The sequence below is a fragment of the Trichosurus vulpecula genome, chromosome 3, assembly GCF_011100635.1.
Source record: "Trichosurus vulpecula isolate mTriVul1 chromosome 3, mTriVul1.pri, whole genome shotgun sequence".
Lineage (NCBI taxonomy): Eukaryota > Metazoa > Chordata > Mammalia > Diprotodontia > Phalangeridae > Trichosurus > Trichosurus vulpecula.
Window position 1 is genome coordinate 350,452,998 of NC_050575.1, and position 25,111 is coordinate 350,478,108.

Here is a 25,111-nt window from a genome sequence, read left to right on the forward strand (position 1 = left end):
ATCCTTGGCACTTATCAAGTGCCTGGTACATAGTAGGTGCTTCATAAATATTTATTGACTGACTTTACAGATATTATCTCATTTGATCTTTACAACAACTATGGGAGGTAAGTGCTATTATGATCCCAATTTGACACTTGAGGAAACTGAGACAGACAGATTGTGACTTGCCCAGGGTCACAAAGTTAGTACAGGCATACTTCGGAGATATTGTGGGTTTGGTTCCAGACCACAACAATAAAGCAAATATTGCAATGAAGTGAGTCACATGTTTTGGTTTCCCAGCCCATATAAAAGTTATATTTATACTATAATGTAATAAGGACAGCTAGGTGGCACAGTGGATAGAACACTGGTCCCGGAGTCAGGAAGATTTATCCTCCTGTTTTCAAGACAGTTATTTGCTAGCTGTGTGACCCTGGGCAAGTCAACTAACCCTGTTTGCCTCAGTTTCCTCATCTGTAAAATGAGCTGGAGAAGGAAATGGCAAACTACTCTGGTATCTTTGTCAAGAAAACCCCAAATAGGTTCACAAAGAATCTGAAACAATTGAACAATAACAACAAATAGTCTATTAAGTGTACGATAGTATTGTCTTAAAAAAATCTACATACCTTAATTAAAAATGCTTTATTTCTAAAAGATGCTAGCCATCAGCAACAATGAGCTGTCAGCAAGCCAAAATCTTTTGGCTGATGGAGGGTCTTGCCTCGAGGTGGATGGCTGCTGGCTAACTGGGACAGTGGCCTAACTTTCAGCCTATCTTGGCTTTCGACTTGCCTTCTTCACCAAACTTAATCATTTCTAGCTTGTGATTTAAGGTGAGAGACTTTTAGAGACCATGGTGGAGTTATTAATTGGCCTAATTTCAATATTATTGTGTCTCATGGAATAGGGAGGCATGAGGAGAGGAAGAGAGACAACAGTGGTTGTTGACTAAGTTTGCTGTCTTATATGAGCATGGTTCATGGAGTCCCAAAATGATTACAATAGTGATGTCAGAGATCACTGATCACAGATCACCATAACAGATATTATTATAATGAAAATATAGTGAAATATATATTATGGAAAAATATAATGAAAATACAATGAAAAAGTTTTAAATATTGTGAGAATTACTAAAATTAAATATATAAAATTAGATTAAATATGTAAAATTACAAAAAAATAAATATATAATGAAATGCATATAAAAATATAATGAAAAAGTTTGAAATATTGTGAGAATTACTAAAATTAAATATATAAAATTAGATTAAATATGTAAAATTACAAAAAATAAATATATAATGAAATGCATATAAAAATATAATGAAAAAGTTTGAAATATTGTGAGAATTACTAAAATTGAATATATAAAATTAAAATTAAATATATAAAATTACAAAAAATACATAATGAAATACATATTATATAAAAATATAATGAAAAATTTGAAATATCGTGAGAATTACTAAAATTAAATATATAAAATTATAAAAATATATAATGAATATATATTATATAAAAATATAATGAAAAAGTTTGAAATACTGTGAAAATTACTAAAATTAAATATATTAAATTAAATTAAATATATAAAATTACAATAAATAAATATATAATGAAATATATATTATATAAAAATATAATGAAAAATTTGAAATATTGTGAGAATTACTAAAATTAAATATATGAAATTATAAAAATATATATATAATGAAATATATATTATACAAAAATATAATGAAAAAATTTGAAATATTGTGAGCATTAATAAAATGTGACAGAGACATGATGTGAGCATGTGCTGTTGGAAAAACGGTGCCAATAGATTTGCTTGATGCAGGGTTGCCAATTCAATTTGTTAAAAAAGCAAAAGAAAACAATGTCTGCAAAACACAATAAAAGGAGGTTTGCCTGTAAGTGTCTCAGACTAGATATGAGCTCAGGATTTGAAGTTTCCTGCCTGCAGGCTCAATGCTCCATCCATTACTTAGCTGTTGCCTATATTTTGGGAGACCTAGACATAGAAGCTAAGTGCTATGGAGGATGTACCTAGGATGCGGAGCGGGACACACCCAGGGGTGGAGCCTCATTGAGAAACTTCTCCAAGCCAGATACCCAGCGTGGTGGGGAGGAGGAACCCCCAGGACCCTGAGCAGCTGGAGTAACATTGGCCAAGGCCCTAACCCCAACTACGACCTGAATCCTAATCGTGGCCATGCCCCGCAGCAGGGGCTGATGGCCAGCATGGCTTCCCGATTCTATGATGTGGAACAATTTCGAGAGTGGATTTTCCGTTTCTGGAGCTGGAATCTATATAGGAAAAACAGGGTCTTCAGCTACACATTGAGACACTATGGCCCTGATGTGGCAGCTGCTCACTTTGTCCTGACCCAGGGGGGAGCTGTCAGGTTCCAGGACCACGAGTGGATCCTCCCCGGAGACAAGAACCGATTCCTTCGGAACAGTCTTCACTTCCAGAAGCTGGCCCTGGAGGAGGTGGACGCCAGTGGCTGTGTCATTAACTACTATGAGTTGGAGAACTTGGTGTTCCTTGGAGGGCTGAGGTCCCTGAAACTGTGTGGCTGTCCCAATGTGGATGACTGGTGCCTGAGCCGCCTGTACTCTCTGGGCAGCAGCCTGCAGGAGCTCTCTCTGGCTGGCTGTCCCCGGGTCACCGAGCGAGGCCTGGCCTGCCTCCACCACCTCTGGAACCTCCGGCGTCTGGCCAAGCCCCACTTGGTCATTGTTTGGGCCTTGAATGGCTCAGAGTGAATTTAAATAGCAGTTGTTTCTGTTTTGGCCAGAAACCCTGAGGGTCTTCCCCTCCCAGATTGATTATTTTTTTTTTTTTGACTAGGTAAAAGAGGCCACTCTCTGCTTCATTTCTTACCTAGCCTTAATCAACTGATGGGCACTGCCTCAGTTCAAACAGGGACCTGTTAAAGATCTTAGCTTAAAAAGGCCAGCAGGTTCCCCACCCCTGGACCAAGATCTCCCACTGCATCTGGGGCCATCTCCAGTTGTCCTGATCTATATCTTGCCACTGGACCCAGATGGCTCCAGAGGAGAAAGTGAGGCTGGGGACTTTGCACAGCCCTCTTTCACTTAAAATCCAATTCACTTGCATGTCTTGCATTCACTTCCAGGCCTGTCCAATAAGGGCCTAACCCAGATTCTGGTGGAGGAGATGCTGCCCAATTGTGAGGTGGTCGGGGCAGACTATGCTGATGGGCTGGAGACCCTCCCTGAAGAAGGGGGGTGTGTGGAAGAGAAGGCGGCAGCGGGGATGGCAGCAGCCATCCCTGGTGCCCCGGCAGGTCCCATGCCTATGTAGATGCTCCGGGAGTCCCTCCCTGCCCCCCAGGCACCCCAAAAGACACTGCGGCCCCAGGCTTTGGAGGGTCGCCCTTCTACCTCCAGAGAGAGAAAACACTGTGGAACAGAGGGGCACCATCAGGCATGTTGCCCAGAAGCCCCTTGTCCTCCCCGCTCTGTACCCTGGGCTTAGAGATGTATCAGAAGTAAAGGATTACCCCAAGGATGCTGGGAGGGGAGAGGGGACAGGGGAAGTTTGGCCTGCTTCCCCCACCCCCTCTCTTAGCTTCTCTGCACCCCCGACTAAGTGGGGGGCCCCTACTAGCCCCCCTCATGTAGTTGTCCCCAGAATCTCCCCTCATTTCCTTCATGTCCTGGGATGGGGCAGGGCTGATAATTGGAGTGATGGACAGGAGGAACAAGAGGTGAGCCAGGGAATTCTGAACCAAGGGGATGATCAAAAGGGGGGCCTGGCAAGTCCAGGCAGCACGCCCTTGGATGGTTGTCTCAGAAACCAGGGTGATAGAGACCCCAGGAGATGCTGATGACCCATCCCTCCTTCCTCCCAACCTCCACTGGGATGTGTTGTCTGAGTGCAGAGCCGAGTCCATTAATTCCAGGCTGCATTTCTCCCACTTCCCCATGGGCTTTATTAGTCTGAGGAAGGGAGGGGGGCTGGGACTCAGTCACTCGCCACAGGCCCCCCCCCCACCCCCTTCACACAGATAATAAACATCTTTGGAAACCAAAAAAAAAAAAAAAGAAGCTAAGTGCTATAGTGGATGGAGCACCGGGCCTAAAATCAGGAAGACTTGAGTTCAAATTGGGCCTCCAACACTTACCAACTGTGTGACCCTGGGCAAGTCGCTTAAACTCTGTCTGCCTCAGTGCTTGGCACATAGTATACACCATATAAATGTTTGTTATTATTATTAGTGTTTATACCTAAACTTTATTCAGCATAGTCTAAGAAATAAACTAACTACCCTATAGTCAGGTTGCCAGGATCAAACCTGTTCTGTGTGAGCCCAGAGTGTTTGTGGGGCAAGGAGGGGCTCTTGGGCCATGGATAACAATAGAGATGAGAGAAATATGAATTAGAACAGCTCCGAGAGACCACAGTACATCAATTAAATAAGCAGAGACAGTACAAAAGGGAAAGGCTGAGCAAATCAAATGCTGGCAGAGCTGTCTACCCTGACTGGAAGACTGCATGGTGGGGAGAAATTTAAAATGACTCTGGAAAGGTAATGAAGGAGTACACTTCGGCCCTAGGTCTTCTGACTCCAAATTTCAGGCTCTTTTTACAATACCATTCCAACCAAAATCTAGATCTGTATGAGGAATGGCCCATGGGGGTCTAGAGGTGGGCACAGTTACAGAACCTATTGAGTTAGTCTTCCTCAGTTACTGTAGGCATTAGCCTGATTGGACAAGTAAGCAGGAGAAGGGATGAGAAGACTGGAACAGGTGTTTTGGGGGAACTGGAGGGATTATCCTCTCTTCCTCTAGCAAAGAGAACCTGACACGAGAGAGCTGGGGTGTCAGCCAGAAAACCTTTTCCTCTCACTGTTCCTGATATAGGCTCATGATTCATCCTCCCCCCAGGGCAGGGTTTGGGGTAGTGGGTGGTGGGCACACAAAAAGATTGGAGTAAGCAAAGCTGGGGTTGGTAGTTGGAACTGATGGGATGAGAAAGAGAAATAGATTTATCAGACATAAATGCGTTATAAATAGTTGCCTAGTAACTAGGGGCTGGGGGGTGGGGTGGGGTAGGGGATGAGATAGAGAGACAGGGCAAGTCTTATCCTTCAAGAAACATAAGTAATATCCATTTGGGAGGATTTACCTAGGAGAATTTTCCTTGTTCTCTCTCTCACCTTTTTAAAAAAATAATTAATTTATTTTTAGTTTTCAACATTCACTTCCATGAGTCTTTGAATTTTAAATTTCTCCCCACCCTCTCCTCCCCCTCTTCAAGACAGCATGCAATTTGATATAAGCTCTACTTATGTATTCATATTAAACATATTTTCACATTAGTCATGATGTAAAGAAGAATTAGAACTAGTGGGAGGAACCATGGGAAAGAAGAAACAAAACAAAACAAGAGACAGAACAAATAATATGCTTTGATCTGCATTCTTCTTTCTCTGGATGTGGACAGCATTTTCCATCATGAGCCTTTTGGAGTTGTCTTAGAACCTTGCATTGCTGAGAAGAGCTAAGTCTAGCAAAGTCAGTCATCACACAATGTGGCTGTTACTGTATACAATGTTCTCTTGGTTCTGCTCATTTCACTCAGCATCAGTTCATTTAAATCTGGGGTTTTTCTGAAGTCTGCCTGTTCCTCATTTCTTATAGCACAATAGTATTCCATTACATTCATATACCACAACTTGTTCAGCCATTCCCCAATTGATGGCCATCCCCTCAATTTCCAATTCTTTGCCACCACAAAAAGAGCCGCTGTAAATATTTTTTGTACAAGTGGGTCCTTTTCCTGTTTTTATGATCTTTTTGAGATACAGACCTAGAAGTGGTATTGCAGGTTCAAAGGGTATGCACAATTTTATAGCCCTTTGGGCATAGCTTTAAATTGCTCTCCACAATGGTTGGATCAGTTCACAACTCCACCAACAATGCATTAGTGTTCCAATTTTCCACATTTTCTCCAACATTTATCATTTTTCTGTTTTGTCACATTAGCCAATCTGATAGGTGTGATGTGGTACCTCAGAGTTGTTTTGATTTACATTTCTCTAATCAGTAGTGATTTAGAGCATTTTTTTTCATATGACTACAGGTAGCTTTCATTTCTTCCTCTGCAAACTGGCTGTTCATATCCTTTGACCATTTATCAATTGGGGAATGTCTTGTATTCTTATGAATTTGACTTAGTTCTCTACATATTTTAGAAATGAGACCTTTATCAGAGACACTGGCTGTAAAAATTGTTTCCCAGCTTTCTGTTTCCCTTCTAATCTTGGTTGCAGGGGGCAGCTAGGTGGTGCAGTGAGTACAGCACCTGCCTTGGAGTCAGTAGGACCTGAGTTCAAGTCTGGCCTCAGATACTTGACATACTAGTTGTCAGACCTTGGGCAAGTCATTTAACCCCAAACACCCTGCCTTCTCCCCTCAAAACCCGACAATCTTGGTTGCATTAGTTTTATGAAAAAACTTTTTAATTTAATGTAACCAAAATCATCCATTTTGCATTTCATAATGTTCTCTATCTCTTGTTTAGTCATAAATTCTTCCCTTCCCCATAAATCTGACAGGTAAACTATTCCTTGCTCTCCTAGTTTGCCTATCAGCCTTTATATCTAAATCATGTGCCTATTTTGACTTTATCTTGGTATAGGGAGTGAGATGTTGGTCTATGCCTAGTTTCTGCCATACTATTTTCCAGTTTTCCCAGAAATTTTTGTTAAATAGTGAGTTCTTATCCCAGAAGCTGGAGTCTTTGGATTTATCAGTTATAGATTTACTATAGTCATTGACTATATTATGTCTTGTGTACCTAATCTATGCCACTGATCCACTCTATTTCTTAGCCAGTACCAAGTAGTTTTGATGATTACTGCTTTATAATACAATTTAAGATCTGGTACAGCTAGGCCAGCTTCCCTTGCATTTCTTTTCACTAATTCCATTGATATTCTGGACCTTTTGTTTTTCCAGATGAATTTTGTAATTATTTTTGCTAGCTCTATTAAATAATTTTTTTTGTAGTTTGATTGGTATGGCACTGAATAAGTAATTTAATTGAGGTAGAATTGTCATTTTTATTGTATAACTCAGCGTACTCATGAGCAACTGATGTTTTTCCAGTTATTTAGATCTGACTTTATTTGGATGAGAAGTGTTTTGCAATTGTTCATATAGTTCCCGGGTTTGTTTTGGCAGGTAGGCTCCCAAATATTTTTTAATGTCTACAGTAACTTTAAATGGATTTTTTTTCTATCTCATGTAGAAATGCTGATGATTTATGTGGGTTTATTTTTTACCTTGAAACTTTGCTAAATTTGTTTATTATTTCAAGTAATTCCCTAGGATTCTCTAAGTATACCATCATGTCTGCAAAGAGTGATAGCTTTGTTTCTTTTTTGCCTGTTCTAATTCCTTCAATTTCTTTTTCTTCTCTTATTTCTAAAACTAACATTTCTAGTACAGTATTGAATAACAGTGATGATAATGGGCATCCTTGTTTTACCCCCAATCTTATTGGAAATGCTCCTAGCTTATCCCCATTACATATAATGCTTGCTGATGGTTTTAGATAGATGCTACCTATCATTTTAAGGAAGACTCCATTTATTCCTATGCTCTCTAGTTGTATTTTGTCAAATGCTTTTTCTGTATCTATTGTGTCTCCCTCCCTGTTCTGCCTTCTCAGAAACAACAATAACAAAAAGAATCAGTTTCCTTGGTTCAGCCTTCCTTTGGGATGGGGTGGACAGAGTACATCCACTTCTCTTATCTGATACCCTTGGGGAGAGGGTTGATCTCCCAATACAAGGCCTCAACAAAGTACTTGCTAAATTGTTTTGATAAAACTAATGATAATAATTGACACTTGCATCCTTGTGGTAATCCCTGCCTCTTTACACTCCCTTATCCCTCATATCTAATCAATCCCCAAGTCTCTCTGGTCCTCTGCACAGCTTTTCTCCAGTTCAAACCCCCATTGTCTTTCTCCTGGAAGATTGCAATTGCATCCCCAGTTGCTCTCCCTGCCTCATCTCTCCCATCTCTATTAATCATTCTCTTACCTCCCAGGATGATATTACTAAAGCACATGTCACACCCCTGTTCTGGAAATTCCAGTGGCTCCCGATTGATTCAATATCCAAGTATCTGTCTTTGGCATTTAAGGTCTTTCAAGACCTGTCTCTGACATCCCCTTTTGTCTTGTTATGCATTTATTGCCTCTCCAGAGGTGGCTAGGTGGTGTAGTAGATAGACCACTGGGCCTGGAGTCAGGATGACCTGAGTTCAAATTCAGGCTCGGATACTTACCGGCTACATCACCCTGGATGGCTAGGAAACTGGAGGGTCACTCACTCTTCCTCTAGCAAAGAGAACCTGATATGGGGGTGTTGGCATGTCTATCTCCATATCTGCCTCAGTTTCCTCAAGTGTAAAATTTGGATTGTAATGGTATACTTCTCTCAGAGTTGTCAGGATCAAATTAATATTTGTAGAGCAAATATCAGTGTATCTGGCATATAGTGGGTTACTAATAAACGCTTGCTTCCTTTCCTCTTTTGATAGACCCTTTGACTCAATAAAACTGACCTTTTTGCTGTTCCTCATCTGTCATCTCCCACCTCTGGACCTTTGAAAAGCAGGCTGTGCCTGGAATACATGTTCTCCTCAGCTCCATCTCTTAAGATGCCCAAGTTTCCTTTAAATCTCAGCTCAAATACCACTTTCCTCACAAAGACTTCCTTTCCTAACCTCCCGTCTCCTCTAAATTGTCTTGTGCTTATTTTTTTTATATACACACTAATACATGTATGTGTTGTCTCCTGCTAATAAACATAAGCTTCTTCTAGGCACAGGCTGTCTCGTTTTCGACTTTGAATCTTCAGCAGCTAGCACAGTCCCTGGCACCCAGGAGGCATTACATTAGTGTTGTTTATTGAGAATTGTTATATGGTCAAAAAGCCGTCCACTACCCTGTAGCATCTAGCTTACCTTGGTGACAGACTTTCCTGAACTTAGCTAGGCTGACACTTGGATCACAAACACATAATCCATTGTTGGGACTCTACTTGAAGCCTTGCCAGCTTGGGAGGACCCACTTTGGTTGAAACTTGCATTCCTCTGGCAGAGCTGTGGAGAGCTGAGGAGTCACCTTCACACTGTGATGAGGGATCAGAAGAGAGCTAGAGTGGATGGTAACTGCAGTACCCTGATGGACCTGGGATTCACTGATGAGAGTATTCCCTCTCCCAATACAGACCATGAAGGGAAGGAGGCAAACATTCATTAAGCAAAGACTATGTGCTAAGCACTTTACAAATCTCTCATTTGATTTTTTGTAATAACCTTGGTTAGTAGGTGCTATTATAATCTCCATTTTACAGTTGAGGAAACTGAGGCAAACAAGATTAAGTGACTTACCCAAGGCCACACAACTAGTAAATATCTGAGGCCAGATTTGAGCTCAAGTCTTCCTGATTCTAGGTCCAGTGCTCTAACCACTGTGCCAACGAGCTGACCATCCTAGCCTACTCTGGTTCATGTCCTTCCATGGACATGGGCATAGATGGGGCTCCCAGGGACCCTTATCTAAGCAAGTCCAACCAACATGCTACAGGCCTTCATCGAGTTCTAGTTATTTCCTGAATAGCAATGGTTCCTTTGGGGATATATTTTTCTGATGGCATCCTTTATATTCTTTTTCTTGCATGATCCTCTATCCGTGATACATGGCAACCTGCTCACAGCTACCATCTCCATGGCCCTTGGAATGATCCTTAACTTCAGTTCTCAAAGGCTATAGTCTTCCATGGTTTGCAGCCATACACCATCATCGGCCAAAACACTGATGGTGAAAATCAGAGGAATTGTTTCAGGATGAAGCTTGGGGTCATTAAAAGAATTGGGCAATTTTCCCAAAGATGATAATACAGTCCACTCTCTTCCTTCCCCTCTTTAATTCTGGGCCTAACTCTGTGCAGTCACAGTGCTTCTCTGAGATTTTTGCCCTGACGGATGAGCTCTAGGTTGTCCATCCAACTGCTTATGATAGAGAGCACAGAAGGTATGCTTCCTCCACTTATGTGCGTAGTTAGGCCAAACTCTGCGGGATGATAGAACTCACTAAGAAGGCTCTTCCTTGTTTCAGGGCTTGATATAATCATCTCTGCTGTGACCTGCCAATTGGACTATTGGAAGGACTTCACCACCTATAGTGATCCCTCTTCAACTTGAAATCAATGCTGGATTTCCTCCATGATTAGTGGTATGTATGTTTGATAAGCAGTAGGTGATAATATTGTTATTCATATTAATGGTATTTTATGATATAAAATGTATAATTTTATACTTTTCAAGTGTATTTATACATGTGTGTACATATTTATAAACACACATATATACATACATATGTATACAATATATGTATATATAGGTTGTCCAAAAGTCCTGGTGAAGTTTTAAAATTGCCTATCTATATCTATACATATACACATACACATATACACACATACCTACACAGAGAGTATGTATATATGCATAAATACACACATATATGCGTTAGAGAAAGAAAGAGAGAGAGAGAAGGAAGGAAAGAAAGAAAAAAGAAAGAAGGAAAGAAAGAAGGAAGGAAGGAAGGTAAACAGACACTAAATCTATAATATCTATGACTTCATTAGCATGGCAAACCCTCTACCAATTTCTCTGCAATTTATGTCTTAGAATGTTGTCTAGAACCCTGATAGGTTGTGGACTTTCCCAGGGTAATCCAGCCACTATACATCCAGCCAGTCAGAGGAGCGATGTAAACCCAGGTCCTCTTGGTTTATCACTCCACTTCCATGACATGTATATAACATATGTATATATACGTATATATGTATGTATGTCTATGCATGCATGCACATACATGTATGTGTATGTAAGCACACTGCATATGAATGTATGCACACATATACATATGTCTTTTTGTGGATACAAACATGTTTTACACTGTTACTAAGCTTTAAGCTTCATTAGAGCAGGGACCAACATTTCATCTGGACTGGGTCAGGTCCCCTACTCCTAGCCCAGTGTCCTGGAATGGATAGGTAATCAGTTGATGGTTGTCGCACTTGAATTCTTCTCCTCTTTCCTCCAGACCCCCTAGCATAGAACTGGGCACCCAAGGGAGCTCAGCTGGGACTTGTTGAATGAAACAGAACTGGAATAGGAGGAAACCTGGATTTGCTGTTAAGAAAACCTGTACTTTGTAGTCCCAGTTCTGAATATTTGCTTTGTGGCTTTGAACAGGGTATGTAATTTTTGAGCCTCAGTTTCCCATTCTGTAAAAGGAGGGTTGGACCAGATAGTCTCTATGGTCCCTTCCAGCTCTAACCTTCTGTGATTCTGTGAATATTGCACCACTTTTCAAAGAATTAGAGTTATAGTGAAATACACTTAATGGTAAACTTATGTTGAGTCTAAAGAACATTCAGGATCTTGGGGTCTTTAGAATGAACAGTGCCCCTTAGTAATGGAGGGCAGGAAATGTTTTCCTGGACATGAATGTTCCGGCTGGGCAGATTCTGGCTAAGCAGACATTCAACTTTTCTGTGCTTTTCTTAACTCTAATCCAGAGGCTGAGTAGGAAAACCTTTCCTGAAATGGCTTTTCTCCAGTTCTTTCCAGGAATGAATGCCTGAGGGTGGAAAATTAGGAAGGGAGGAAAAAATCCCTGAATAGAACTGGTCCCCATCATGCCAAGCATTCTCTCATCTGCGAAGGAAAGGTGAGTGAAGGTCACCCACCTGACCCTACAGGGTGATGAGGAGAGAAATGAAAGGGTTGGGAATAATCCAGAGAAGTTATTTGGTTCATAGCACATGACCACAGAATGGTAGAGACAGAAGGGGGCTCAAAACAGTTTTTCCAAACCCCTTTGTTTTATAGGTTCTTACTCATTGTCTCAGAGAGTGAAAATGGCTTGTCCAGGGCCATACAACTAATAAATGGAGAGGGCCCAGGCCAGTCATCTCTCCCTTCATTTCCCACCCAGCTACACTCCTTTGGACTTTTCCATCCCTTCTCCCCCTCCCTTTGGCTCCTCGAGGACAAGGACTATCTCTATTTTTCGTATTTCTATCTCCAGCACTTAGCAATGTTGCCTAGCACATAGTAGGTGCTTAATAAATGTTTATTGACTGATTGGCCAAAATGACCGAGACAGCACTAGAACTCAAGGTCTTGATTGATGCTAGGAGACAGAATTCTTGGCAATAGCAATTTTAATGCCTAGCTGTGTGACTGTGGGTAAGTCACTTCACTTTTCTGAATTTTAGCTTCTCCATCTGTAAACCAAGGCTAAAAACATTTTCAGTTCCGATGTTGTGAAGTCAGTGCCAAATTGTCTATGCATAAAGAAGATAGAAGCAGCATAAATGAGAGATTATCAACTAGCCTTAAAGGGGATCTGAAAAAACTTCTTGCAGAAGGTAGGACTTTATCCCAGATTTGAGGAAGCCAGAAGGAGCAGATGAGGAGAGACAAAGTTCCAGGAATGGGAACCAAAACAGTGAAAATGGCCAGACCAAGGGTATGGAGTGTCTTTTTGGAGGAACATCCGGGAGGTCAGTGTTACTGGATTACGTGTGGGTATTTTTTGGGGAGGGTGTAAGGTGTAGACCAGTTTTCAAGAAACTTAGTAATTGGGGGAAGAGAGATCAAGACATGGTTTTAAATTTTTTTTTCAATTTTTAATGAATGTAAAGACCTGAGTATGTCTACAGACATATTGGAAGGAGCCAGTAATTGAGGGAGAGACTGAAGACTTGTGATGGAGGTGTCTGCAACTGCAAGACCTCAGAGGAGGTGTATGGCGCGGGGTGAAGGTGGGGGCGGGGGGGGGGTGCTGTGGGTAGAATGGGATCGAGGGTGCAAACAGAGGGATTAGTTTAAGTGAGTATCTTTTTCTGCTATTAGTGGAATGGAAAATAGGTTGGTGATGATGTTAGAAGTTATTAGGAATGGAGGAGGCGTTGTTCTGAGGGACTGTTTGTTTTTTGTTCCCCATGTTTATTGTTAGTGTGTTAGTAGTGTCTCATGGGATCCCAGGATTCAGAGCTAGAAGGGAATGGAGAGATCTTGATTCTAGCCCAACCCTCTCCTTTTACGGACGTTAGAAGTGTGACTATGTATGTGTGTATGTAGGTGTGAGTCTGTCAGGATGTGTCTGGTAACCCTCAGGCACTGGAGGGCTATTTTTAAATGTGACAACACAGGCATCTTCCCTAAATGCGGCCCTCCTCTTCTCCCCAAACACACACACCTGCTCAGGTGTGGAGCCTCCAGGGGTGATTCCATATCAGAGGCGTAGAAGCAGAGCACACCCCCCACCACTGGGAGAAACATCCCTAGGCCCTTCATGCTGGTTTTTGGCCAAGCAGGTGCAGGGCTAGGGGTAGGCCACCCCACCCCTCTTCGGGTTCCTTTCAATTCTGAGATCACCCTGGGGGTGGGGCAGCCCAGGAAAATGGGAAGGGAGGGGGCTAGCAGACAAGGAGATTAGGAGATCCAGAAGTCCCAAACCTCTCTGTCAAATGGAGTAATGTTTGTGCTTAACACAGTGCCTCACAGATGCTTGATAAATGTTTATTCCTTCTCCCTTCCCTTTCCTCTCCTCCTCTTTCTAGATGACACCAGAATCTGGGAACATGGCTTTGACAGTAACATTCTCCTTCTCTAAAGTCTAAACTCTTCAATGAGGAACACTAGGCTTTCTACCATTTGGTCACTATCTATGTAAATGAGATAATGGATGTAAAGCAATTAGCAAACCTTAAAGAGCTGTTAGCACTTTGTATAGCACTTTAAGATTAACAGAGCTCTTTACAAATATTATCTCATTCATCCCTACAACATCTCCCCCCCCCCCATTATCATTCCCATGTTACAGATGAGGAAACTGAGGCAGACAGAGCTGAAGTGATTCGCCTCATGTTACATAACTAGCAAGTGTCTGAAGCAGAAGCAGAATTTGAACTCAGGTCTTCCTGACTCTTCTTTTCACTCCAGCCTCATTGTTGTTGTCATTACACAAACCTTATTATTCTCCAACCGCTCCAAGATCATTTCTCCTGCTTGAAATGCCTTCTTCTTCTCCACCGACAGTCCTTCAAGGCCTAGTTCAAATTGGTTGGTTGGTGAGTTGTTGTCCTTGGTTCTTGAAGAGGACCAATAAGATATCACTGTGTTAGAGTCAAGTTACAAGGCATCTGACTGTGGCTGGTCAGACCAATATGGGTTTGGAAGGCTCTACCACACAGGTCGGGCACAAGTAGTCAGAGGTGCCTCCTCCAGAAGCATTCCCTGATTACTTCAACCCCAACTACCAATAATCACCCTTGCTACTAACACACACACACACACACATACACACACACACACATAACACACTCACTCACTCATAGGATCCAAGGATTTAAATCTGGAAAGGTCCTTAGAAATCCTCTAGTTCTAATTCCCTTCTTTTATGGAAGGGGAGACTAAGGTAAGTCACCCAGGTCACACAGCGGCAGAGCCTGTATTTGGACATTAGGCTATAAGACTTCAAAGCCACAGTTCTTTCTCCTATATGCTAGTTACCTCCACCAAAAACATTATTTTTCTCTGTCCTCGAGATGTCTCTGATTAACTCTGAGAAGCATAAAGTCTTGGGAATCCTGCCAATTCCTTTCCAAGACAGAGCAGGCCTTGATCCTCCCCATCTGTTCCCCCACAGCTCTAGCCTCTGGCAATCACAGATCCTGTGGATTCCTCTTCACCTTGTCCCATTAATGTTGGTGATGGTGGGGAGAATATCTTGCTGAAATAGGTGGATGATCCAGATGAGGAGGGACAGAGAAGGCTCTACCCAGTCTGGGGAATTTCCCGGTGCTATTAATACCCTTGGTATAGGGCTGAGAAAGTCCCACCCGGCCTCTCCTGGTACAGAAAAAAAAAAAAGCTTACTCTGTAATTTCCACCTGAGGAGGGCTTTCTTTCTTTGTCCCTCCCCCTATTATGCAGGTTAGACTGGTAGTATCTCAAATGCCAGGAGAGACCACCTAAGATCCTCTTGCTGGCTTCCAGGCCTCAGGTAACTCAAGAAAGAGGATGTTTCTCTCTCTCTCTCTCTCTCTCTCTCTCTCTCTCTCTCTCTCTATCTCTCTCTATCTCCCTCCCTCCCTATCCTTCCCTCCTTCTCTGGCTCTGATTGTTTTATCATTTAAGGGTCTTTGCAAGAGGCCCCTGCAGCCTCCTCCAAGAATAACCTTAGAGAGTCACCTTGTTGGAATAGTGAGATGACTCCTCTGGGCCCCTTCATGAGGAATAAGAGGAAAAAGGAAAGGACAGGGTGAGACAGAGAGAGACAGCCGGGTTTTGGCCCCAGGCTATATCCTCCTGTCAATGGATCCCAGCAGTTCCCCGGTTCCATGAACAATAGCCTAGAATACTCTGCCTGACCTTCACAACCTTCCCCCATCTTGTTCTTGTGCATGTTTCAACCTTAATTTTTGCTGTTCCCCTGTGTGCCCCGCAGGTTCCCCTCTGGCCAGTGTCCCCACTGCCCTACCCCAACCCCTCCCATACTGCACCATGCTTGTACTAACCTCGGCAAGGTGCTTATGCTGCTCTGTTCTCCCCTTTGTCTACCTACCCATTTCTTAATACTTGCTGGTCATAGGTTTTGCCTTCTCCATGAGCACCCCAGTCTATGGCGATTGTTCCCTTCCCCAGATTCTCCCAGTCAGTAGTCAAGGAATTGAGGAGACAAGTAGGTACCGACTGTTTGAACCATAGAGTTCCCCTGGGGATGATACATCCTTGGTCTCTGTTTCCATAAGCCCTTGGAGAGCAACCTTCCTGCTTTCTGCTCCCACCTCCTCCACTATGCCCAAGTGGAGGCTGAGCCTAGGAGGCAATCTATCACTGTGATTCAAAATGAACAAATCTCTGAAAGTGACTTCTTCCAGTAAGTATCCAGACAGATGTGACCAGTGCTGAAGACCTTGGCACAAGGGCAACAAGGCATATGTGGCATGTCCAAGCAAATAGGGCTCTACTTGTCCCTTAGAAAGGCCATGATTCTATGACCCTCTCCTGGTCCTGAGCACCGGTACATATACACTCACACCCACACACACCCATACAATTCCCTCCGCCACCCCCCACACACCGTAAGGGTCCTAGGACCCACAGGCACACATCTTGAGGACAGAAATTATTTTGTCTTCCATCTTTGTAGGCCCTGAACACAGTAGGCAATTAATAAATATTGTTTAATTAATATAATACAAACACCCACAGACAGACACATGGACAATACAAGAGGGCTTCCATGACCATTTCCTGTTTTCTCACCGGTTGAATCTACTTTTGTGACCTCGGTCCTTTCCATTCTCTTGGTGGTTGTGGTTTTTTAGGGAAAGGATGGGATTAAGAGATGTGGGGCCTAGTGCTGATACTCACCTAGGATCCTAGAAGTTTTGCAACAATAACTCGGGTTGTTGCTTGGCTCTTTCACTATTTCTCTCTACAACAACAACTTGTCTGATGTCCTGAGAATTCAGTAGAAGACAAGTAATTTGTTCCTGTATTGCACCTATCTCCAGTCCTTTACCCTCTTCTTCCCTAATAGGAATCTATTACATCATTTTTTTTGTTGCCAGAGTCCCCTTCTTCCAGCCTTAGGGAATGACCGAATACTCCCTTCATTCATTGCACCTGGGATGTGAGAACTTCAGACAGCACTTTGAGAGACTGGGGGTTTTGGAAATCTGGTCCAGGTCTGGGAGCTCTAAGGAGAGGTGGGCTTATCCTGGGATACCCTGGAAGGGATAAGTTTTATATGTCTGTCTATCTATCTATCTATCTATCTATCTATCTATCTATCTATCTATCTATCTATCCATCCATCTATCCATCTATCTTTCTATCCATCTTTCTATCTATCTATCTATCTATCCATCCATCCATCTATCCATCTATCTTTCTATCCATCTTTCTATCTATCTATCTATCTATCTATCTATCTATCTATCTATCCATCCATCCATCTATCCATCTATCTTTCTATCCATCTTTCTATCTATCTATCTATCTATCTATCTATCCATCCATCCATCTATCCATCTATCTTTCTATCCATCTTTCTATCTATCTATCTATCTATCTATCTATCTATCTATCTATCCATCCATCCATCTATCCATCTATCTTTCTATCCATCTTTCTATCTATCTATCTATCTATCTATCTATCTATCTATCTATCTATCCATCTATCCATCTTTCTATCTATCTATCTATCTATCTATCTATCCATCTATCCATCTATCCATCTATCCATCTTTCTATCTATCTATCTATCTATCTATCTATCTATCTATCTATCTATCTATCTATCTATCTATCTATCTATCTATCTTAGCATATTCTTACCCAGGATAAACAACAATAGGACCCACAAGAAAGGCAGACCCAAGGCTGGAATAAGAAGCCCCTGTTTCAGGTTTGTTAAAACACACTTGTGCTCTGAGGGTTATGTGGCAAATCTCAGACTTGATAGGGGAGACAAGGTTTGTTTGTGGGCTCTGGGAGCCAAAAGGGGACACATGGAACACTGAATGAGAGGACAGTCTCAGAGCAGGGGACTCCCCTCTCTTTCTTCTCTGCACGTATGTCTACATATACACCCAGCACTATGACTTTATCCAGCAGCATAATTAATAATAATTATAATAATGATGATGATAGCATTTGTAAGTACCTACTATGTGCCAGGCACTGCACTAAGTACTTTACAAAGATCATCTCATTTGATCATTGGAGCATTCCAGAACTCGAGGGTTATTCCTGACTCAGAGCAACCCTTCCCCACCCCCAGCTTCCCCCAAGTCAAACACAAGGTCTGGTGCTGAAACACTTATGCCTTAGCATTTTTGTTGTTCAGTCATTTCAGTTGTATCTGACTCTTCATGAGCCCATTTGGGGTTTTCTTGGCAACGATACTGGAGTGGTTTGCCATTTCCTTCTCCAACTCGTTTTACAGATGAGGAAACTAGGCAAACAGGGTTAGTTGACTTGTCCAGGGTCACACAGTTAATGTCTGAGGATGGATTTGACCTCAGGTCTTCCTGACTCCAGGCCTGCTAAATCCCAGAATTATTCGCTATCTATTCTCACACTAACAACTCTAGTGCTCAACCAGCATAGATTTGTAGCTTTCAAAGTGTGCCCCAGTTACTCTGGACACACATACTTGATCATAAACCTGTAAATGGACAAAACTTTTCCATCTGCTAGAGCTTTTGTACTTTGCCACAGGATGAGAAGACAGTGATCCCTGGAAGGAATCCGTCTGTGGGTAAGATTATAACTCATTATAACGCATAACTATGAATAGTTACATATCTTGTAAGTAATCCCAAGCCTTGTCATCCTTCCCCTCTCATACTACCTAGACTGTTATTCAGAGAACTATAATTCCCAACATCATTTATCCATAAAATAAATTTTTCTGTCATTCAATATCGATTTTTATTTGCCACCAAGAATGTTATTCTCTTATCCAAAGCTGGAGAGTGAGGTGACTCCTATCTCCTACAATTGGGGTATAGGTATCATGTTATTACAGGGTCTTCTAATTCAGTATCTTTGCCCCAGAATCCCTTACTGACAACCCTCCCTCCCTCAACACATACCCTAAGTCTTTCCCAATCACTAATACAAATTCCTGGGGAAATTTCACTAACCTCCCCCTTTGAAGCTACTAAGCTTTGATGGAGAAAGTTTCTCAATTGAGCTGGTGATACAAAGACAAAAAGAAACCATTGCCCTCAAGGATCTTACATTCTAAAGGAGAAGACAATATACAGCCAGCCACCAATAGTGTGAATAAGGAATCCTGAAAGAGGTTGGTTGAATTATTCAGACTCTTTAGTGGTAGGGAGACTTATTTGAATTCAAACTGAATATTTCCGTTAGACTATTATCGTGTTTTATATAACCGTAACTTCAAATAGTGTGAATTTGAATACTTGTGACCACTTCAGAGGATTCATTATTCATGCTAATAGGGACCTAGATGTATACATATACGCTTATATATAGAATATATAGAAAATGAAGACAAGGTAGTTTTGAGAAAGGGTTGGTCTGTGAGGTCCTTTCTAGCTCAAAATATATTACCTTATGATCCAAGGGAGAATCGTTCTGGGAGATCAGGAAAGGTTTCACACAGAAGTTATTGTTTGAGCTTAGTTTTGAAGGAAAAGAGTAATTCCAAGAGGTAGGAGGGAAGAGGGAAGCCTAGGAGATAATGGCCAGTACAATGGCATGCAAATGGGAGATGGGAGTACTTTTTGTGAGGAACAGAAAGAAAGCCATTTTGATTGGACCACAGAATGTCAAAAGTGTAGTAATATCAATCAATAAACATTTTGTAAGTGCCTACTCTATGTTGAGCACTGTGCTACAAAACTAGAAAGACAGATTGGGGCCAAGTTGTGAAGGATTTTAAAAACCATCTGGAATTTATATTTTATCCTTCAGGCAATAGGGAACCACTGGACTTTATTAGTTAATGGATTGAAATGGTCAGAGATTTAAATATTCTTTCATCCACTAGCTGAGTGGAGGATGGATGGGCTGGAGGAGGGAGAGACTTGGGACAGGGAGACCTAATCAGAGGCCATTTTAATAATACAGAAGATAAGTGAGAATGGCCTGGACAAGGATGGTGGCCTTGTGAGTGGAGAGCAGATTTTGTGGAGGGAACTGGTGGGTTTCTAGTTATCAAATCCCACCTTTGAGCTCACGTACTCAATCCTCACTGTATATTCAACTGTCATTTAAAGGTCTATTCTATATGTCTATTATCTATAAACATACATACTTCCAAAACAGAGAGCAGTTGTTTATGAATACCTGTAATTCTCCCCTCCCATTATCTACCACTGACAGATAATTCATTCCTCCTTTCCCCAAGTCTGTCCCAGACCTCCCCAACCATCTGACCCAAACACTCACGTTGCTTATTATAAATGTGGTCTTTAGTAAACCCACACCTCCTCTTTTCATCCACAACAGCTAAATGTTAATGCTTATATAAATACACATTTAGAAAAGTAATTTGAAAGAACCCACATTAGATGAGGTCATGCATCCACTGATTGATTTTTAGAGGAGCAAATTCTTATTTATTCCAAAAGAAGAATGGGTGGTCTCCACCATCGCCTGAGACTGCCGAGTAAATGCTGGATGACCACTTGTCAGGTAGGTTATCAAGAAGATCCTTCTCCAGGTATGTGTTGGACCAGCTGGTCCCAAAGATCCTTAGAGGCAGCTGGTAGTGCAGTGGATAGAGTGGTGGTCCTAGATTCAGGAAGACCTGAGTTCAAATCCAGTTTCAGGTACTTACTGTGTGACCATGCCCTATCTGCCTCAGTTTCCTCAACTGTAAAATAAATAAAAGCACCTATCTCCCAGGGTTGTTGTGAAGATCAAATGAGGTAATATTTGTAAACCACTTAATACAGTGTCTGGAGCATAAATGGTGCTTAATAAATGTTTATTCCCCTTATTCTCTCCTCTTCCAACTCTGAAATTCTGTGACTCTGTCATATTCTTTCATATGCTCTCTACTTTCCCTAAATGATTTATTTTTGTTATCGTTCATTCTTTTCAGGCATGTCCAACTCTTCATGACACCATTTGGGGTTTTCTTGGCAAAGATACTGGAGTGGTTTGCCATTTCCTTCTCCATCTCATTTTACAGATGAGGAAACTGAGGCACACACGGTTAAGTGACTTACTCAGGGTCACACAATTAGTGTCTGAGGCCAGATTTGAACTCAGGAAGAGTCTTCCTGACTCCAGGCCCAGCACTCTATCCATTGCGTTACCTAGTCGCCACAAATGATTTATAACAAGGCTTTTGAAGTTATTACTACATGTAAGGTACTCATGATCCTTAAATCATTGTCATCATTGACATATAGAATGGTAAAAAGTGTCACCCTCCTTATCACCCCTCTCTCAAAGTGACACTTTGGAAATGCTATTGGTCTGCATACTCGGAATAACTCTCCTGGTTATATGATTCATAAAAAAACTTGACCATAACTTGCTCCTTTCCTTCACTCCCTGGATTTCTCTCCAATTTGTATTCTGTAGATAGTTCTTGTGGGTGATAGATATGTAGAGCTGGAAGGAACCTCCAAAGGTCATCTGATCACAGCCTCAAGGACAGGAAGCAAGAAAGCACTTCAGAGGTCTTTCTAGTCCATCTTCATTTTATACTTGAAGAAATGGAGCCTCAAATAAGTTAAATGATTTCCCAAAGTCCAAAAGTCCTACAGGCAGGACATGAATCTAGCTCCCCTGCCTCCAGAGTGAGTGCTTTCTTGTTTGTGCCTGGCTGCCCAGACCCCTGACCTCAGAGAGGTGTGGTTTTATAATTACAAACTGAAAAATCCTCCTGTGGGACAGTGTTGAGAGCACTGGTCTTAGAACCCCTGGGTTGCTGTCTTGTCTCTGACTTTACCTACCCGGGAGAACATACTTTGAAAATTCTGGTCCTCAATAATAATGCATGCATTCTATTTAACAAGGTTGTTATGAGGAAAGGGCTTTGTAAAACTTAATATCATAGTTTTAGAGCTGGAAATGGACCTTAGGTAGCATCTAGTCTGATCTCTGCCTCATTTTTACAGATGAAGAACCTGAGGACCAGCGAGGTTAAGTGACTCACCCCAGGTCACAGGGATAGTGAATGGGAGAGCTGAGATTCGAAACAGGGTCCTCTGGCTCCAGGGCTTTTTCCATTGTGGCACTGCTCGCTTAAAGAGTTGTAGAAGCATTAGCTGTTCTGACTACAAATGCTCACAAAACATCTCTTTAGTAATTCATTGTAGAATTTTCTCAGGAACCAAAGTTCAGCTCGATGAGCTGTTGTTTGAAGAATTTACCTTCTTCTCCTTTGGGAAAACCAGGAGAATATTTGTACCATTCCAGTCTTATGGTGCTTTCCCCTTCATTGCTTCCTCAAAGATCAAGGATAGCAGCTCATCAGTCATGTCAGCAAGTTCTTTCAGTACCCTGGCATCTAATCTATCTGAGTTTCAAGATTTGAATTCTATTACAACAGCTTACTATCTTGGGTTTAAATTCCCTATTTGATAATTTCTGTTTTATCCCTTACAATCTGAAGCAAAATAGGATTTGAGTAGTTCTGCCTTCTCTCCATCACCTTTATCATCATCTCATTCATTCACCTCTAGGAGTTGGTTATATCTTTCTTGTTCTTTTTCTTTCCCAACATAACTTAAAATCTATCTATCTATCTATCTATCTATCTATCTATCTATCTATCTATTTATCTCCTTAATACTCTTTGGGGACTATAGATTATTTTGGGCTTCAATACGGATACTATTCTTAGAGGACTGTACTATTCTTTTGAATCTGTTCTCATTTAGCTGCTCTTGATTTCATTACCAGTATACTTTCTTTTAAAATCTGATTTAGAAATGTTCAACTATATGGGCTGCTTAAGACAACTTCCTCTTTCTTTCCTCATTTTGATACTTTGTTATTGTACTATCCAAATTTTCTTCATGAGAATCGGTCATCTTTTTTCAACTGAGTTCTCTTTTCAAGTCTCAGACCTATTTCTTTTCTCTGATGTCTGTTTTAGGATATGTTAGGATAAGGTTTTTTAACCTTCTTAAGGACTCCTCTTTTTTTAAAAATATAAATTTTATTTTATTTTATGTTCTGAATTCTCCCCTTCCCTATTTCTCATCCTCCATCCAATAAGAAAGCAAGAAAAACAAAACCCATTACAAACATTTATAATCGTGTAAAACATGAGGAGAGAGAGAGAGAGAGAGAGAGAGAGAGAGAGAGAGAGAGAGAGGGTGGAGAGGGAGAGGGAGAGAGAAAATAAAATATGCTTCAATCTGCACTCTAAATCCATCAGCCCTCTATCCAGATCTGGGTTTTGTTGGTAGTATATAGAAATGCTGATAATTTGTGTGTTTATTTTGTATAATGCAAATTTGTTGAAGTTGTTAATTCTTTCAACTACTTCTTTAGTTGATTCTCTAGGGTTCTCTAAGTGTACCATCAAATCCTCTGCAAAAGTGATTGTTTTGTTTCCTTATTGCTGTTCTTTTTCTTTCAATTTCCTTTTCTTGTCTTATTGCCACAGTTAATTAACATTTATGATATAATATTGAATAATAGTGATGATACTGAGCATCCTTGCTTCACCCCTGATCTTACTGGGAAGGCTTCTAGCTTTTCCCCATTACAAATAATGCTTGTTCTTGGTTTTAGATAGATACTACTTATCATTTTAAGAAAGGCTCCATTGATTCCTATGCTTTCTAGTGTTTTTAATAGGAATGGTTATTGTATTTTGTATAAGGCTTTTCTGCATCTTTGATAAAATATGATTTTTGTGGGTTTTGTTATTGATATGGTCAATTATGCTGATACTTTCCCCAATACTGAACCAGCTCTGCATTCCTGGTATAAATCCCACATGGTCACAGTGTTTGATCTTTGTGATATATTGCTATAATCTCCTTGCTAGTATTGTATTAAAATTTTCGTATCAATATTCATTAAGGAAATTGGTTTATAGTTTTCTTTCTCTGTTTTTGCTCTTCCTGATTTAGGTATCAAACCATATTTGTCTCATATCTATTTTTATCTATTTTTTCAAATAGTTTATATGATATAGGGATTAATTGTTCCTTAAATGCTTGGTGAAATTCACTTGTGAATACATCTGATCCTGGAGATTTTTTTCCTAGGAAGCTTATTGATGGCTTGTTCTATTTCTTTTTCTAAAATAGGGTTATTTAAGTATTCTATTTCCTCTTCTGCTAATCTGGGCATTTTATATTTTTCCAAATATTCATCCACTTAACTTAGATTGTCAATTTTACTGGCTTATAATTGGGCAAAATAACTTCTAGTAATTACTTTAATTTCATCCTTATTGGTGGTACATTCATTCTTTCCATTTTTTGATACTAGTAATTTGGTTTTCTTCTTTCTTTTTAAAAAAATCAAATTATGCAATGGTTTATCTATTTCATTGTGTCCCACCCCCATAAAACCAGGTCCTAGTTTTATTTATTAGTTCAATTTTCTTTTACTTTCAATTTTAATAATCTATCCTTTGATTTTTTTAGGATTTCCATTTTGGTGTCTCATTGGGGATTTAAATTTTGTTCCTTTTCTAGTTTTGTTTTAGTTGCGTGCCCAATTCATTGCTCTGCTCTTTCTCTCTTTTATTGATGTATACATTTATATATATATATATATATATATATATATATATATATATTTCCCTTTAAGTACTGCTTTGACCACATCCCATAAATTTTTAATGTTGTCTCATTGTTGTAATTCTACTTAATGAAATTATTGATTGCTTCTTTTACTTGTTCTTTGACCTACTCATTCTTTAGGATTTGATTATCTAGTTTTCAATTAACTTTTAATCTATGCTTCTATAGTTCTTTATTAAATGTAAGTTTATTGTATTATGGTCTGAAAAGGGTGTATTTGATATTTCTGATTTTCTGCATTTAGTTGTGAGGTTTTTATGCTCTAATACATGGTCAGTTTTTGTGAAGGTTCCATATACAGCTGCGAAAAAAGATATACTGCTTTCTATTTCCATCCAGTTTTTTCCAGATGTGTATCCTATTTAACTTTTCTGAGATTCTATTTATTTTCATGATTTCTTTATTATTTATTTTGTGGTTAGATTTATCTAGCTCTGAGAGGGGAAAGTCAAGTCTCTTACTAGTATAGTTTTACTGTCTATTTCCTCCTGTAATTCATTTAAGTTTTCTTAAGAATTTGAATGCTATACCATTTGGCGCATATGTGTTTGATATTACTTCATTGTCTATGGTGCCCTTTAGCAAGATGTAGTTTCTCTCTTTTAATTAGATCTAGTTTTATTTTTGCTTTGTCTGACATCATAATTACCACCCCTGCCTTTTTTATATTAGCTGAAACATAATAGATTCTGCTCCAGCCCCTTATTTTAA

General features: G+C 40.5%; 1 pseudogene; it reads left to right on the plus strand.

Annotated features, from left to right (window-relative positions):
* The first annotated feature begins 2,034 nt into the window (after nt 1–2,034).
* LOC118842585 lies at nt 2,035–3,645 on the plus strand (annotated as a pseudogene).
* Nucleotides 3,646–25,111: the final 21,466 nt, after the last annotated feature.